The following is an 11,953-nucleotide window of genomic DNA, read 5'->3' on the forward strand; positions in this document are numbered from 1 at the left end:
CCCTTAGTCCACTAAAGAGGTTTCTACCCAATCAAATACATTTTCAACTTGGAACACAAGCTTCAACCTACATAGTGACAGCTAGAGAAATGGTGCTATCTTCCAGGCCAAGGAGGGATTTTGGCTGCTACAGTAGGAAAGTGGTAGCTGCAGCTTGTGTTTGGAGCAAAGTACATTGAGGAATTCTTACAGATCACGCTCCCCTGCCAGAGAATTACACAATGTTGCTCTCTTCACAGGCCTAAGTCATTGGACACAAAGGTAAAGGGAAAAAGTTGCAGCAGTGGGTATTTGCAGCCCTTAGGATGGCTCTGGTCTCTGCTTCTCTGGTCAGGCTCTGATGTGAAAGAATGGGAGTTTTAAGTTGGTTCTTGCTCCACTCAAGCCAAGTCTAGTGTTACCAGACATCTGATGTAGCAGTTAGGTGTAAAGACTCTCTAAATTTAGACAGCTTTGGTTCAAATTCTGGTTCTATCACTTATTATCTGTATGCCTTGGGAAAGTGATTGAAACTTTCTATACCTCAGTTGTCCTATATATAAAATGGGAGTAATAACCTTTATCATAGGGTAGTTGTGAGGATTAAATGAGATGATACATGTAAAACACATAGCTCAGTGTCTAAGGCTATAGTAAGCTAACTCTTTGTAAAATGTAGCTATTATCACTACTTCCTCAGCTCTTGGACACAACTCAGAGTCTTGGGGGCAAGGACCCAGCCAGGTTACAACCTATTCAGGATGCAGATGCCACAGAAACAGTTCCTGAGAGGGAGGAGAAGACAAAAATAAGAAAATTATTATTTATCTTTTATCCCTGCTCTATGGCAGATATTTTATTCTCACATCAAAGTTATATCATTGAATTCTCAAAACAGCTCTGTAAGCTATGTATTATATTACCTTTTTTTCATATGAGGAAACTGTGGCTTAGAAAAGTTTAATAATCTGCAAAAGTTTACCTAGAATCAAGAGTCAAACCCACACATCTGTTTGCCAAGTCCCATGCATGTTATTTATACTTATGGCCAGGTGGAGCTGATGGGGAACTCAGATGACAGAATTATCATTGGAAATATGAAAGCAATGAATTAGAGGTGGTGCCATTTTGGCTGTGCCTCAAAAACACTGGGAAATACTCAAAGCAAAAGGAAGATTATGGGAATCCCTTGCATCCTGTTTTAGCATCTCAACTATTCTGGCCTTCTTCCAATGGCATCTGATGACCATGCCCAGTTCCTTCTTCTCTGTTTTCTGTGTACTCAGGATGGAAGACACTGGTACAGTCTATCATTTATGACACCCCTGAAGAGCACTTGTGTGCAGTGGGCTCAGGACATTCTCAAGTGTTAGAACTGATTCCTCTGAAACTTCATTGGGCAATTGACTACCACACAAAACCCCAGAAAAAGGGAATTGGAGTAAAGCCAGAAAAACTTTTGGGGGATATGATATAAAACCACCAGAGCTAAGGTTGTGGCAGAGTAAGTCCATAGTTCCCTTTATCTCTTGACCATTCTACCCTGAAGCACTACTTCTGGGCAGGAGAAAACCCAGGGCTGGCTATGCAACTTTACCTGTAATCTGAAATATGTATTCTGCTTCCATTAGTGAGGAAATAGTGTCAAGATAAATAGACCCATTACTCTTTCTTTGTAGGTCAGTGTCAGCTCATGGGCTGGGAGAGGAAATTGTAAACTGAGCTGGTAGAGGCAACTGTGAACTGGGAAACAGTAGTCTAGCTTGGGAAAGGGAAGACTGAGACATGGATAATGAGGAAGTTGTGATTCAAGCAGGAAGACTTTGGCCAGCTCACCAAGGAGTTAAGTTATACTTATAATAGGCACCAACACATACATATAACAGCACACTGGGAAAACAGGAAGGAATAACATTGGGCAAGCAAAGAGAGAATTTCAGCTGGCTATAAAATAGAACAAATTTCCTACATCAAGCATGGCGATAGTAGACTTTCGGGAGATGATTAGGTGTGAGTGGAAAGTGTTTATGGTCTTCAGAGGTGTGAAAACTCAGGATAAGAAAAGGATGGCATTAGGCTCAAGCTACAACTCTTTCACCAGCTCCCAAGTCCCAAGTGCCTTAGAGTGCCCAGCTTGTTGGCATTCAGCAAAAGATATTTATTATTATGTTCATAGGATGAGACAGGCAGGAGTCATGAATCTTGGCAGGAAATCAAGGCCAAAAGATTTGCTTTGACTAAAAGTCGTATAACTTGAAAGGTTTATTGCTGAACTGATTATGTAACATAGCTTCGAAAGAGCAGTATTTAAGATAAAGATTTGAAGCCCTTAGGCAGGTTTGGAAAGAGAGTTGGGGAAAGGACTGAATGCATTAATAGGCCATTTAAGAACTGCCTTCCTTTTAAACCTAGTTTCAGACTACAAAGCGGGAAGGCAGTGGGGCATGTTAAAGGACACTAATTTAGGGTCAGAAGACCTGGGATCTGTCAGTGATTCACTGTCTCCACAGGCAAGTCCTTTCCCTTCTCTGTATATATGTATCACATATATACTGCGTGGAGAAGAGGGAGCAGGAGTTAGATTTGAGAATCATTTAAGGGGCATTTTAGATCTGACATCTTAGGTTTTAGAATAACCCTACTTTCCACACCCAGGTGTTTGACTCCCTACAACCTCCAGAACTCACCAAAGGACCTAAATGGATCAATCCTCCAGGTGGGCATTCCTCCCTTGGTCTCTTCTCTCTTGGTCATATTCAGTTTTTCTTGGCCTAACCCAGTAGTTTTCCACTCTGGAAGTCCATTAGACTCACACAGGAAACTTTAAAAAGGCCAAGGCTCAGGCCCCATTCCAGAGATTCTGACTTAAAAGCTCCCCTGATGATTCCCATGTGCAGCCAGGGTAAAGAACCACTAGCTTAGACAAACTATCTAGTGGACTTGATGTAAACAGCCCTAACTTCTTCAATCTTGGTTTCTTGCCTCATTTGTTATTGTCTTCACATTTGTTCTGTGGTCCTTTGATCATTCACAAACCATACACTTATAATGTGTTTTCTACCCATGGGCTTATTGTTTTAACAGTGATTAGTTCTTGAAACTAGGTCTCCTAACCACTCCAACTGGGCTCAGATCCATTTTTAGGACTCTTATCTCTAGGCACTTAGGTAGTTAATGTTAAATTAGTTGGTATTTGTTGATTCATAGCTTTATAATGATAATAAAATACCTCATTCATGCATAACATATTAATTCAGATTTTGTGTTATTTGGTGAGGGGTTGAACTTATATTCATCTCCAATTATCTAAATCTATTCAATTATTAATTAATTATTTATTTTAAACATCTTTGTAGAAACATAATTTACATACCATACAATTCATCCATTTAAAATATACAATTCAATGTTTTTTTAATATATTCACAGATATATACAACCATCACCACAGTCAATTTTAGAACATTTTCATCATCTCAAGAAGAAATGCTGCACTCTTTAACTGTTGCTCAATTGGCACCTACACTTACAGCCTACATCCATAAGCAACCACTAATCTATTTTCTGTCTCTATAGATTTCCTTATTTTAGAGTTTCATATGAATGAAATTATACAGTATGAGCTCTTCTGTGACTGACTTCTTTCACTTAACATGTTTTTAAGATTTATCTATGTTATAGCATGTATTAGTACTCCATTCCTTTTTATGACTGAATAATATTCCATTGTACAGATATGCCACATTTTCTTTATTCATTAGTTGATGGTCATTTGGGTTGTTTCCACCTGTTGTCTATTATGAATAATTTTGCTACTAACAAATTTCTGTCTGGACATATATTTTCATTTCTTTTGGTTATAGACCTAGGAGTGGAATTAATGAGTCATGTGGTATCTCTATGTTTAACCATTTGAGGGGCTGCCAGACTATTTTCCAAAGTGGCTGTACTATTTATATTTCCACCAACAGTGTATGAGAGTTCCAATTTCTCTACAACCTAGCCAACATTTCTTATTTCTGAGTTTTTGATTATTCTATTCATTCTAGTGGGTGTGAAGTGGTATCTTGTTACAGTTTAATTTGTATTTACCAGGTGACTAATGATGTTGTGCATCTATTCGTGTATTTATTGGCCACTGATATATCTTTGGAGAAATGTATATTCAGATCTTTCACCCATTTTTTAATTTGGTTATTTATCTTTCTATTACTGAGTTGTAAGAGTTCCTTATTGTATTTGTAAACATGTGACAATTAGCTTTTTTATTGTAAGTGCCTGACATTAAGCTTTTGATTGTCTAGGCATCCACTTCAAAGACATCCATCTTGAATAAACACATTGTCTACACAACTTATTGAAAATCAGTTCCACCCTACCCAAGACATTCCCCCCATTTTAGAATTCTCTAGTTGATCTAGATAACTGACTGTTTGACTGTCTGCTTGCTTTTCTCTTGTCATGCTTTAATTCCCACTCTAATGTTTTAAATGCACCAAGAGTGAACCTGTAAAACCCTACTCACCTCACTCCTGACCCTAATAAAGGCAGAATGCCAGGTTTCTCTCTCTCTCTCTCTCCCCATGACCATGCTGTGTGGCCCCATGTGTGCTGTGTACCTTGCAGAACCTGTGAGTAATAAACCTCATTTTTTTCAAAGTTTCCTGATGGTTTGTGCTGAGGTGTGTTTAGCAGTCATAAGAACCACAAGGGCAGGTCCAGCCACAACATTGGTTTTGATCTGGGAAGTGTCTGTGAGGTCTTGCCCACAAGTAGTATGGGCCCAGGTGAGTGCCCCCAGGAATTTCTAGTAGGTAGTATCACTATCAATAGGCTGAAATCAACCTAAAATATTTATATATTATAGACACAAGTTCCTTATCAGATATATGGTTTAAAAATATTTTCTTCCATTCTTTGGGTTGTCTTTTCATTTTCTTGATGATGTGTTTTGAAACACAAAAGTTTTAAATTTTGATACAATTAAATTATCTCTGATAACCTATATGGGAAAAGAATCCAAAAAGAATGAATATATGTACATGTATAACTGAATCTCTTTGCCGTATACCTGAAACTAACACAACATTTTAAATCAAATGTACGCCAATAAAAAATTCAATTAATCTCTTTTTTCTTTTGTGACTAGTGCTTTGGTATCATCATGCTTTGGTGTCGTATCTAAGAACCCTTTGCCAAATCCGAAGTCATGAAGATTTACCCCTATTTTTTCTTCTAAGAGTCTTATAGGTTTTGAATTTACATTTAGGTCTTTGATCCATTTTGAGTTCCAATGTCATCTGTTTACATGTGACTGCCCATTTTTCCCACCACCATTTGTTGAAAAGATTCTTTCCCGTCTTGGCACCCTTGTTGAAAATCAGTTGACCATAGATGTATCAATTTATTTCTGGACTCTCAATTCTATTCCATCAATCAATATGTCTATCCGTTTGTCACTTCCACACTGTCTTGATTATAATTGCCTTGTAGTAAGTTGTGAAATCAGGACGTGTGATTGCTTTTACTTCATTCTCATTTTCAAGACTATTTTGGCTATTTCGAGTTCCTGCAATTCCATATGAATTTTAGAATCACCTTGTCAATTTATACAAATAACTCAGCTGTGAATCTGATAATGATTGTGTTGAAACTGTAGATTAGTTTAGGAAATGTTGCCATCTTAACAATGTTAAGTCTTCTGTTCTATGGACACACATTATTTTTCCATTTATTTGATATTATTTAATTTCTTTCAAGAATGTTTTGTAGTTTTCAGAGTAATGCTCTGAAATTAATAAATTTATAATTTTAAATTTATTCCTAAGTATTTTATTCTTTTTGACACCATCGTGAGTAATATTTTTCTTTTTCTTTTATGTTTGGATGTTCTATTGCAATATAAATATAACCAAATTTTGTTTATTGATCTTGTATCCTGAAACTTTCTGAACTTGTTTATTAGTTCTAATATTATTTTTAGTTGATTCCTTAAATTTTTCTATATATACAATCATGTTTCTGAAAATATAGTTTAATTCTTCCTTTCCAATTTGTATGTTTTATTTCTTTCTTTTGCTTAATTTGCCTGGCTAGAACTTCCAGTACAATGTTGAATAGAAGTAGCAAGAGTAAATATTCTGATCTTAAGGAAAAAAGCATCCAGTTTATTTTTATCATTAAGTATAATGTTACTTGTGGGCTTTTGTAGATGTTCTTTACAAGCTTGAGGAAGCTCTCTTCTACTCCTATTTTGATGAGTGTTTTTATCATGAAAGGATGTTGGATTTTGTCAAATGCATTAATGTGTCTATTGAGATTATCATTTTATTTAAATATTTATTTATTTATTTATTTATTTATTTATTTATTTTGGCTGTGCTGGGTCTCAGTTGCAGCATGCGGGATTTTTGTTGTGGCATGTGTAGTTGTAGCATGTGCACTCCTAGTAGTGGCATGCATGTGGAATCTAGCTCCCCGACAAGGGATGGAAGCCAGACCCCTTGCTTTGGGAGTGTGGAATCTTATGCACTGGACCACAAGGGAAGTCCCGAGATTATCATTAGATTTTTGGTTTTTGTTCTATTGATATGATGATTGCTTTAATTGATTTTCAGATGTTAAAATAAACTTGCATCCTGGGATAAATCCCATTTGATCATGGTGTATAATTCACTTCTTATGTTGCTAGATTCAACTGGATAGCACTTTGTTGAGGATTTTTGAATCTATCTTTATAAGAGATACTGGCTAATAGTTTTCTTTTGTTGTGATGTCTTTGTCTGCTTTTGGTATGAGAGTAATACTAGCCTCATAAAATGAGTTGAGAAGTAACCTTTCATCTGCTATTTCTTGGAAGAACTTGTAAATATTGATATTAATTCTTCATTGAATAAATATGGAATAATTCAGAGGTTAAAACATCTGGGCCATAACTTTTCTTTGTGGGTACTTTTTAAAATTACTGCTTTAATATACTCACTCATATAGGTCTATTCAGATTGTCTACATCTTCCTGAGTCAGTTTTAGTAGTTGGGTCTTTCTAGGAATTTCTGCATTTCATATAAGTTATATGATTTGTTGGCAGATATTTGTTCATATTATTCCTTTAAAATCCTTTTTATTTCTATAACATTGGTAGTAATTTCCCTCTTTCATTTCTGATTCCAGCCATTTGAATGTTCTTTTTTCCTTGATCAGACTAACTAAAGGTTTGTAAATTTTGTTGGTAAAAAGTTTTGTCAGTTTTTTAAACCCCAGAGATAAACCCACACACATATTATCACCTTATTTTTGATAAAGGAGGCAAGAATATACAGTGGAGAAAAGACAGCCACTTCAATAAGTGGTGCTGGGAAAACTGGACAGCTACATGTAAAATAAAGAAATTAGAACACTCCCAAACACCATACACAAAAATAAACTCAAAATGGATTAAAGACCTAAATGTAAGGCCAGACACCATCAAAATCTTAGAGGAAAACATAGGCAGAAAACTTGATGATATGAATCATAGCAAGATCCTTTTTGACCCACCTCCTAGAGAAATGGAAATAAAAACAAAAATAAAAAAATGTGACCTAATGAAACTTAAAAGCTTTTGCATAGCAAAGGAAACCATAAAGAAGATGAAAAGACAACCCTCAGAATGGTAGAAAATATTTGAAAATGAAGCAACTGACAAAGGATTAATCTCCAAAATTTACAAGCAGCTCATGCAGCTCAATAACAAAAAAACAAACAATCCAATCCAAAAATGGGCAGAAGACATAAATAGACATTTCTCCAAAGAAGATATACAGATTTCCAACAGACACATGAAAGAATGCTCAACATCATTAATCATTAGAGAAATGCAAATCAAAACTACAATGAGATATCATCTCACACCAGTCAGAATGGCCATCATCAAAAAATCTAGAAACAATACATGCTGGAGAGGGTGTGGAGAAAAGGGAACCATCATGCACTGTTGGCGGGAAAGTAAATTGATACAGCCACTATGGAGAACAGTATGGACGTTCCTTAAGAAACTAAAAATAGAACTACCATATGACCCAGCAATCCCACTACTGGGCGTATACCCTGAGAAAACCATAATTCAAAAAGAGTCATGTACCAAAATGTTCATTGAAGCTCTATTTACAATAGCCAGGACATGGAAACAACTGAAGTGTCCATCAACAGATGAATGAATAAAGAAGATGTGTCACATATATACAATGGAATATTACTCAGCCATAAAAAGGAATGAAACTGAGTTATTTGTAGTGAGGTGGATGGACCTAGAGTCTGTCATACAGAGTGAAGTAAGTCAGAAGGACAAAAACAAATACCGTATGCTAACACATATATATGGAATCTAAAAAAAAATAATGGTCATAAAAAACCTAGGGGCAAGACGGGAATAAAGTTGCAGACCTACTAGAGAATTTACTTCAGGATACGGGGAGGGGGAAGGGTAAGCTGGGACAAAGTGAGAGAGTGGCATGGACATATATACACTACCAAACATAAACTGGATAGCTAGTGGGAAGCAGCCACGTAGCACAGGGAGATCAGCTCGGTGCTTTGTGACCACGTAGAGGGGTGGGATAGGGAGGGTGGGAGGAAGGGAGATGCAAGAGGGAAGAAGTAGGGGGACATATGTATATGTATAACTGATTCACTTTGTTATAAAGCAGAAACTAACACTCCATTTTAAAGCAATTATACTCCAATAAAGATGTTTAAAAAAAGTAGCACCTTTTGGTTTCATTGATTTTCTCTATTGTTTTTCCATTTTTTAATCTTATCAATTTCCACTTAAATCATTGTTATTTCATTCCTTCTGCTTGCTTTAGGTTTAGTTTGCTGTTATTTTTCCAATGACTTAAGGTGGAAGGTTAGCTTATTAATTTGGGGTCTTTCTTCTTTCTTAATATAGGCAGTTGCAGATATAATTTTCCCTCTCATCACTGCTTTAACTATATCCCGTAAGTTTTGGTATGTAGTGCTTTCTTTTTCATTCATCTCGAAGTATTTTCTCATTTTCTTTTTGATTTGTTCTTTAACCCATTTGTTGTTTAGGTGTTTGTTATTTAGTTTCCCAAACCTTTGTGAATTTCCCCAGTTTTTCCCAATTATTGACTTCTAATTTCTTTCCATTTGGATCAGAGAAGATACTTTGTATTATGTTATGCTTTCAAATTTATTGAGGGCTTATTGTCTAGCATACGCTCTATTTCTGAGAGTGTTTCATGTGCACTTAAAAAGAATGTGTACTCCGTTGTAGTTGGGCTCCTGGGTGGAGTATTCTAGAGATGTGTTAGGTCTAATTGCTTTATAGTGTTATTCAAGTATTCTATTTTCTTGTTCACCTTGTCTAGCTGTTTTATAATTTATTGAAAGTAGAGTACTGAAGTTTCCAAATATTATAGCTAGATTGTCTATTCCTCTCTTCATTTCTGTCAATTATTGTTTCATGTATTTTGGTGTGCTCTTATTTAGTGCATATATGTTTATAATTGTATATATTCCTGATAGGTTGACACTCATCATTATAAAATAGCTTAATTTATCTCTAGTAACATTTTTTTAAATTTTATTTCATCTGACATTAACATAGTCTCTCCAACTTTTCCATGGTTGCTGTTTGTATGGTACATATATTCCTATTCTTTTAATTTCAGTTTGTTTGCCTTTGAATCTAAAGTAAGTGTTCTGTATACAATACATAGTTGAAACTTTTTTTTCCAGTCTGACAGTCTTTATCTTTTGTTTGGATTGTTTAATACATTCATATTTATTTTTAATATATTTGGAATTCTGTGTGACATTTTACTTTTTGTTGTTTATGTCTTATTTGTTCCTTTATTCCTTCCTTACTGCTTTGTTTTGCATTGAATAATATTTTCTAAAGTAGCATGTTAATTACATTAATAATTCTCACTACATTTTCAAGTTTACTTTTAGTTATTGCCCTAGGGTTTATCATATACATCTTAACTTATCAGAATCAGCTTCAGATTTATACTTGTATAATTCTAGTAATACATATATAGAAATGTAATTCCTGCACTGCTCTAATCTTTCTTAACCAGTTTTAGAGTATTATTTTTATAATTTTTGCATCTATTAATGTAACAAACCCAACAGTATATTCTGTAATTATTATTTTATTATATCTGTTGTCACTTTTTTAGCCCACTACAGTTTTTCTTCCATATACTTCCTTTATTCTATTATTGGCAAATGCATTACCCATACATTACTTTTCTATAGTTATAGGTCCAAGAATGTGTTCTATACATATTTTATACAATTGCTTTTTAAAATCAGTGAAGAGAGAAAAATGAGAGAAGAATATGCATTTGTAGTGTTTTTTATGATTATATGATTACTTTTACTGTTAATTTTTTTTGTTTGTTTTTACAGCATGCGGTCTTCTCACTGTTGTGGCCTGTCCCATTGTGGAGCACAGGCTCCAGATGTGCAGGCTCAGCAGCCATGGGTCACGGGCCCACCCACTCCATAGCATGTGGGATCCTCCCAGACTGGGGCACGAACCCATGTCCCCTGCATCAGCAGGCAGACTCTCAACCACTGCGCCACCAGGGAAGCCCTACTGTTAATTTTTATTCATATGGATTCAAATTACCATCTAGGGTCACTAGTTTTCAGCCTTTGGAACATTCTTTAGTATTTCATGTAAGGCAGGTCTGCAAGCAACAAATTATCTCAGTTTTTGTTTATCTGTGGAAGTCTGAATTTTGCCTTAATTTTTGAAGAATAGTTTTGCTGGATATAGGATTTTTGGTTGATAGTTTATTTCTTTAAACACTGCTCAAAGGATATGTTATCTCACTGTCTTCTGGCCTTCATTGTTTCTGCTGAGAGCTCAACTTCTATCTATTTTATATATAGTAGTGTGTATCTGTTAATCCCATACTTCTAATTTATCCCTCCCCAACCTTTCCCCTTTGGTAAATATGTTTGTTTTCTATGTTTGTTTTTATTGTGTAAATAAATTCATTTGTATTATTTTTTCAGATTCACATATAAGTGATTAATATTTGTCTTTGTCTGACTTACTTCACTTAGTATGATATTCTATATGTCCATCCATGTTGCTACAAATGGCCATATTTCATTCTTATTTAAGGCTGAGTAATATTCCATTGTATATGTATATGGTATATATGTATACCATATCTTCTTTATCCATTCATCTCTTGATGAACATGAAGGTTGTTTCCATGTCATGACTATTATAAATAATGCTGATATGAACATCGGTGTGCATCTATCTTTTCAAATCAGAGTTTTCATATTTTCTACATATATGCTCAGGAATGGGATTGATGGATCATAAGGTAGCTCTATTTTTAATATTTTAAAGAACCTCCATACTTTCTTCCATAGTGGCTGCACAAATTTACATTCCCACAAACAGTGTATAAGGGTTCCCTTTTCTCCACACCCTCTCCAGCATTTATTATTTGTAGGCCTTTTGAAGATAACCATTCTGACTGGTGTGAAGTGATACCTCATTGTAGTTTTGATTTTCATTTCTCTAATAATTAGCAATGTTGAGCATCTCTCCTTGTGCCTGTTGGTCATCTGTATGTCTTCTTTGGCGAAATGTTTATTTTGGTCTTCTGCCCATTTTTCAATTGGGTAATTTATTAAATTTTCTTTTGATATTGAGTTGTATGAACTGTTTGTATATTTTGGATATTAATCACTTGTCAGTTGCATCATTGGCAAATATTTTCTCCCAGTACATATCTTGTCTTTTCATTTTGTTTATGGCTTTCTTTGCTGTGCAAAAGCTTTTAGGTTTGACTATGTCCCATTTGTTTATGTTTGCTTTTATTTCTTTTGCCTTAGGAGACTAATCTAAAAAATATTGCTTCCATTTATATCAGAGAATGTCTTGCCTATGTTCTCTTCTAGGAGTTTTATAATGTCATGTCTTATATTTATATCTAT

This window comes from Aethalodelphis obliquidens, unplaced genomic scaffold, assembly GCF_003676395.1.
Source record: "Aethalodelphis obliquidens isolate GAN/ISIS:26980383/991018 unplaced genomic scaffold, ASM367639v1 scaffold85, whole genome shotgun sequence".
Lineage (NCBI taxonomy): Eukaryota > Metazoa > Chordata > Mammalia > Artiodactyla > Delphinidae > Aethalodelphis > Aethalodelphis obliquidens.